Source organism: Antechinus flavipes, chromosome 5 (assembly GCF_016432865.1).
Source record: "Antechinus flavipes isolate AdamAnt ecotype Samford, QLD, Australia chromosome 5, AdamAnt_v2, whole genome shotgun sequence".
In the NCBI taxonomy this organism is placed as follows: Eukaryota; Metazoa; Chordata; class Mammalia; order Dasyuromorphia; family Dasyuridae; genus Antechinus; species Antechinus flavipes.
The window spans coordinates 286,273,649-286,280,346 of record NC_067402.1 but is presented as its reverse complement, the minus strand read 5'-3'; the positions used below and the strand labels follow the sequence as shown (position 1 = coordinate 286,280,346).

Sequence of the window (6,698 nt, the reverse complement as noted above, 5' to 3'; positions counted from 1 at the left end):
CACCCGGGACAGAATCACAATTCTTGCTGCCCTGATCTGACCACAGCTGGAGTCCTGTACTCAAGTTCTGAGTGTGGTTTGAGGAACGGCCTTCACAAACTGGACCCCATTTGGCGGAGAGTGACCAGGATGATGAACAGAGTGGGAATCTGAGAGTCCATTTAGGGAAGGGCTAAGAAGGGATGTTTCAGAGGGCATTAGTATGGGGGGGAAGAGTTGCCACATAGAAGAAAGATCAGGCTTTTACTGGGTCACCAGTCAAAAGTGCCCTGCCTGCCCACTGAGAGCTTCCATTATAAGGGCAAGTGGAGGAAATTCTAGGGTCAGATTTGCCCCAAATGGGCCAAGGGAGTAGAGTCATAGGTTCTCAGCTGTAGGAGGGTCCCAACATTCTATTTATTCTGGGCTTCTAGGTGTGGTCCCTAACCCCCATCACTCTTTCCACCCTGAATCCTCTCCATTCTCCTCACTCAGTGTTCTAACAAAAACCCAGCCCAAAGCCCCTCACTGTCCCTATGCCATCTTTCTCCTGCACCCCCAGTCCGGCTCAGCTTAATCTAGTTACTGAGTCCCGCCACTCATTGAGTCCCTACCACCCTCTTTCTGCTTTTCATCTGTTTCTTCATCCCTTCTTCCCTTCCCCTGACCAGGATCATAAGTGACTTGAGGTCAAGGGCAGGACTTTCCCTCCTGCTGGATTTCCCCTCCTCGGGCACAGGGAAGACACATCGGAGAGAGGCTGGGGGTCCCTCTGATTTTCTGGGAAGTGTCCTACCCACCCCTTGGTCCCTGCTTTGTGCTTAACAAAGGATGCTCCTTTTCACCAGTCATCCTTCCTCCACCCCTGCTCCCCCAGCACCCCCAGGGCCAAACCGCCGTATCCCCTCCTTATCCCTGGAATGGCCTCACCCACAAGAGGGCTGTCTGTGCCGGTGTGGATAGGGGAGGAGATTGTGGCTGGCTTCTCCCCGGCCCACGCAGAGGATTAGGATGGAGGATTAGGATGAAAAGTGATGTTATGGGGATGGTAACTGGCACCCCCTCTCCAAATCCCCTTCCCCGTCTCTTCCTCTCTTTCCCTCCTTCCCTCCTCCCTTTCTCCTTCTTTCTCCCCATCCCACTCAGAGCCAGTTCTGCAATCACTCAGAGGCCGCCATGCCGCTTTTACCTTTCACAAAAGCACCAAATCTCCATCTTTATTTCATATTATTGCCAATCTTTGCAGAGCTAACAGAACCCCATGTTTCCCCTTCTCCATCACCTTTATTTCTTATTATTTCCAGTCTTTGCAGGGCTAACAGAACCCCATGTTTCCCCTTCTCCATCGCCTTTATTTCTTATTATTTCCAATCTTTGCAGGGCTAACAGAATCACATGTTTCCCCTTCTCCATCACCTTTATTTCTTATTATTTCCAATCTTTGCAGGGCTAACAGAACCCCATGTTTCCCCTTCTCCATCGCCTTGATTTCTTATTATTTCCAATCTTTGCAGGGCTAACAGAACCCCATGTTTCCCCTTCTCCATCACCTTTATTTCTTATTATTTCCAATCTTTGCAGGGCTAACAGAACCAAAATGAGATGGATATTTCATCCCCACAACCTAAAATAAAACTTTTGTGCAGCAAAATCCGTTTTGCAAACCCTTATAAAAACCTTGGGATTGTCCAGAAAGAGTTCCGTAATTAGCCGGAGACAACTTATCTCTTTGATCCTCCCTTTGGGGGGAACGTGCTATTACTACCCCTTTTTTAAAGATGAAGAACTGAGACAGACCAGGGGCAAGGGGCTCACCCAGGGTCTCACAGGAAGGAAGTGCTGAGGCTGCATTTGAACTTGGGATTTTCTGAGTTCGGGTCCGGCGCTCTATCCACTAAGTAGATGTTTTTGGGCAAGACATCTTCCTCCGAGTCTAATCTTCGTTTTCTGTAAAATGAAGTGGGGAGGGGGCTTGAACGGGCCGATGGCAGGGGGTCCTCCCGGCGCGCGCTGTGTAGTCTCATGACCGCTCTGGCTCGAGCCCCCGGCTATGTGCTCCCATGAAAGACTGATTGGCGGTTCTTGTGGCCCGCTCCGTTCACACACTTCTCATATGACCCATATGAAGGCCGATGACGGCCCTGACTGGGCACATGACCTGTCCCAACTGACCTAGGCCTCCCTCTCACCTGCCCTCGCCGACACTGACTTGGAGCGGGGGTGGCGGGGGGCCAGGGGACGGAGGGACAGAGAAGAGGAGAGGGGACATCAGGGAGAGTGGGGGTAGGGAGCGGGGGCTGGGAAAATCTCTGCCCCCAGCCAGCATGGAGGGATCCAGGGAGGGTAGGGGCCGGGCGGCCCTGGTGCTGTACAGCTGCAGGCCTGCTCCCCAGTGGGCCGCCCTGCTGGAGAATGCCCTCTTTGTTCCTCAGCTTTAAAGGGTAAGAGAAACACTTATGCATGGCAAATTAGCCCCCAAATGGATTTCTCTAAAACACCCAATTGTCTCAGCAGCCTGCAGCTGCAGGGAAGTTCCAGGGAGATGAGGGGAGGGGGTGGCTTTGGGGTGATCTGGGGCTGGGGGCTGGAAATGGGGCCATTTCATCTTCCCACCTCCCTTCAGGGAGGCAGACAATTCTGGAATTGAGGAGCTGGAAGCGACTCAGAGGCCCCCGGTCCAACCCCCTCCCTTTACAGAGGGGGCAGGGAGGCCGGGCCTGGGGAAGGGACTTACCTAGGGTCAAACACACCCCTTCATGGCATCCCTGGGGCCCCCACTCTGAGCTGCTCTTGGAGACATCCTAATTAGGAGGGAAAGGGCTCAAGGACCCCCAAAGGGCCAACCCAGCACAGAGACTGACGGAATGAGGTCCCGCCCAAAGTCTGATGTTCTGTTCTAAGGTTCCATCTAGTTCAAGCATTCTGTTCCAAGCTTCCTTCCAGTTTCAACTTTCTATGATTTCAGCTCTAACCCTGACATTCCCTGTTCTAAGCCCCTTCCCAGCCCTGACATCCCCTGTCCTAAGCTCCCTTCCCGCCCTGACATCCCCTGTTCTAAGCCCCTTCCCAGCCCTGACATCCCCTGTCCTAAGCTCCCTTCCCTCCCTGACACCCCCTGTTCTAAGCTCCCTCCCAGCCCTGACATCCCCTGTTCTAAGCTCCCTCCCAGCTCTGACATCCCCTGGTCTAAGCTCTCCACCAGCTCTGACACCCCCTGTTCTAAGCTCCCTTCCCGCCCTGACACCCCCTGTTCTAAGCTCCCTCCCAGCTCTGACACCCCCCGTTCTAAGCTCTGAGCATCTGGCTCTCTGGCCATCTCCCTGCCCTAAAGCTGCCCCCCCCGAGGGGTCCAAAGCAGTGTGGAGGCTGCGGGATGTGTGCCAGTCAGAGGGCCTGGGTCCCAGCCCCAATATTGTACTGTAGCCCTCTGATGCATATCACGCCTTAGTCAATGCCATATTGAGGCAGCCCCTGATGGCCCAGCTGAAGGGCCAGGGGCCCTCCCCACAAAGGCTCCAGTCCCTTTTCGGGGCCACATTGAAAACCTCCCCGGGGCCATCAGACGCCAAGGTCATCTCCGGGACACAGATAAGGCATTACGACCTCTCGGCTTGCCTCCTTGATTTATTGCCCTTGTGGGCCCTCTCTGGGCCTCGGTTTCTCCCTCTGTAAAATAAAATTAAAAGACTGGACTGGACCAAGGCTGGCAGCCAGACTGGTGAAGCCCTCTCAGTATCATGGCTTGAAATGCATCAGATAAAATCACGGGAGTCTAACTGAGGACCTACTGTGTGCTCGGCTCTCTGCAGGAGAGATGAATAACATATGTAGGGTTGCAAAGGAAGCCTAAAGTGAAGGAAGATTCAGAATCCAATTTTTTTACATCCATATTCATGGTTCCTTCAAATCAATTCGTGGACCTCTGAGGGAATCTTGGGAGCCCCTGGACCAGAGGACCCCACAGGTCCCTCCCAGCTCTGCTGTTCTGCTGTTCGGATCCCATGGCTGGGGGGCCACACTGAAAGGGTAAGAGTTGGGATTCTAAAAAAGGGCCGACTAGATAGCTACTTCCTTCAAAGACTTTTTTGATGGTTTGGAGATAAAATATAAATTTATCCCTTGACATTTAAGGTCCTCTTCAATCTGGCTCCCAACATCCCCTTTGCAGATATTTCTCAGTACCGTCACTCTGTGTTCTAGACAAATTTCACCTATTGGCTGTGCTCCCAACTGGAAATCTGAATCCAGACTCCAAGCAGTGACCCACACAGCCCCTTCTACCTGAAGCACCCTCCCTTTCTCCTCTCCGTTGGCTAAAATCCTTCTCTTTTTTCAAGACCCCACCCGGGAGCTACCTCCTCTATGAAGCTGAAAATGCCCTGAAATTTCTCTCATGTCCTTTCTCTGAAATCCACAGTCCCCTACTCGATAAGATATTTTTTCCCAGAAGTCAAGGGCTGACCACGTCCATAACCATCTACCCGATATAACTCCGGTGGCTCCCCATTGCCATCCTGCTCGGGGTTCACGATCCTTGACATCTAGTCTGAGATGTCCGAAAGGCAGTTGAAGACGCAACAACAAGATTATACAATGATCAGTCCTGACGGCCGTGGCTCTTTTCAACAATGAGGGGAAAAAAAAGACTTTCACAATAAAAAAAAGAAACAGGTTTAATCATGTCACCTCTATTCAGTTACCTCAAGTGGTTCCCCATTGCCTCCAAAAGCAAATACAAAATGCTCTGTTTGACGTTCAGAACCTTTTCTAGCCTAACCCCCTTCCTGCTTCTTACAATCACTCCCCAAAACACATCCTTTGTCTAGTGACATCGGCCCCCTGGCTAGTCTACAAACAAGGCCGTCCGTTTCCTGGCTCTGGGTGTTCTCTACGGCTCTCCCCCCGCCTCGAACATTCTCCCTCCCCTGCGCCAACTACTGATCTCCCTCGCTTCCTTTAAGTCTCAACTAAAACCTCATTTTCTAGAGGAAACACTTTCCCAACCCTCAATTCTAGGGCCTTCCCTTTGTTAAATATTTGTTATTTATCCTGTATGTATAGTTTGGCGTGTGTGTGTGTGTGTGTGTGTGTGTGTGTGTGTGTGTGTGTGTGTACAGGGGCTACCTTTTGTCTCTTTTTGTATCTCCATCCTTAGCACAGCACTTGCCTTCTAACAGGTTAGTAAATGTTCATCGATACATGTTTTTTGGTCTTTTCCTCCCCCCACCACTAACTCTATCAGATTGTAAGCTTCTTGAGGGCAAAAATTGTCTTATTGATCTTTTTGTATCTCCAGTACTTAGCATATTTAATAAATGCTTACTGACTGTCTAAGCACCAAACGGCCACTTTTACGTTATTATCTTGTTAAATTTGGGTTAAGAAAACCCATTCTAAGGACTCATGGGCCTTGCCATCCACTGCGCTGCTTAATGGGAATTGTGGCCCTTTCCGTCAGCCCCGCGTCTGCACTCTCTTATATGTCCCCTAGTTAGAATGTCAGCTTCAGTTTTCCATCTAAGTCACTTAAAACAGTGCCTTAAAACGGCATACAGAAAGCACTTAATAAATACTTCGTCATTCATCTAGGATACTCTTCTGGAGGGTCAACTAAAAACTGCCCCCAAAAAGACCCAGCCATGGGGACTGGCTAGTTGGCCGTTCATCTTGAAATGGGCGCCATCTTTGACCTCCATCCAAGACTCTTTAATCACCTTTCCTGGGAAGGTTTCACCACCTGTCTCTACCTTTCCCCAAGTGTGATAGTCACTCCTGTTGGACTGTTCTCTTTCCATCTGGAGAGTCAGCACTGGAGTTGAGTTAGATTGGAAGAGATTGAAAAAAAATAAAAAATAAAATAAAATAAAATAAATTAAAAAAAAAAAAAAAAAAGATTGGAAGAGATTGGTCTTTCCCAAGCAGGAGAGTCTACGGTGGAACGAGCCCCGGACTGGTAAGTCGGTGACCTAAACTCGCCTCGTCCCCTTTGCTGACCTCAGTTTCTCTATCTGTAAAATGAGGAAACTGCCCTTACTGGTCTCTCCTTTCCTTCTCAGCTCTGACACTCCATAGCCTAAAGTCCCTCCCAGTCCTGATACTCTGAGTCTTGGAGGCTCGGTGGGTGGCTTTGGTGACAAATCCTGAGGTCCCCTTTCCCCTCCCCAGCCCTCTCTCGACAGCCGAGGAGGGAGAGCGTGTGATTTCTCCCCAGGGGACTCTTGGATACCGTCCAGCTCCGAGCAGGAGCGGGTCACGGGCTCTCAGCTGACGAAGCATCCCCCGGAGGTCAGACTCCATCTGGCACCAGGTCTGAGCCATGTGAGAGGCCAGGTCCCCAGAGCATCGGAGCCGGGGGAGGTCCCTGGCTATAACCCCCTTTACCCAGTTTCGGGGGGTTGGATATAAAGGGTCTTAGAGCCGTTGAGAATTCATGGACATAGGAGTTGATTTGGAGTCTTAATACAAACTTAACACAAACACACACCAAGAAATCGAGTCGGCCTTCCACACGGACATATGTACCTATCTACTCCCCCTTCCACATGGGCATGGACCTAGTCACACGTACAAATGTACCTGTGCACACGCTCCATTCAGGCCCAACAAATACCCCTTGCCCAACACATACCCACATCAATACCCAATGGCCTACGCTCCTATTTAAAAGTATAGAACAGGGGGGCAGTAGCCCTGAAGTCAGGAGGACCTGAGTTCAAATC

The 6,698-nt window shown here is 50.8% G+C and overlaps 1 long non-coding RNA gene across 1 annotated transcript; it reads right to left on the bottom strand.

Annotated features, from left to right (window-relative positions):
• Positions 1-1,169: 1,169 nt before the first annotated feature.
• On the bottom strand, positions 1,170-1,835 carry LOC127538272 (uncharacterized). The gene is made up of 3 exons (XR_007947711.1): positions 1,530-1,835; positions 1,396-1,462; positions 1,170-1,328 (listed from the first exon to the last, which is right to left on the bottom strand). It is a non-coding gene; the product is annotated as an uncharacterized LOC127538272 (long non-coding RNA).
• Positions 1,836-6,698: the final 4,863 nt, after the last annotated feature.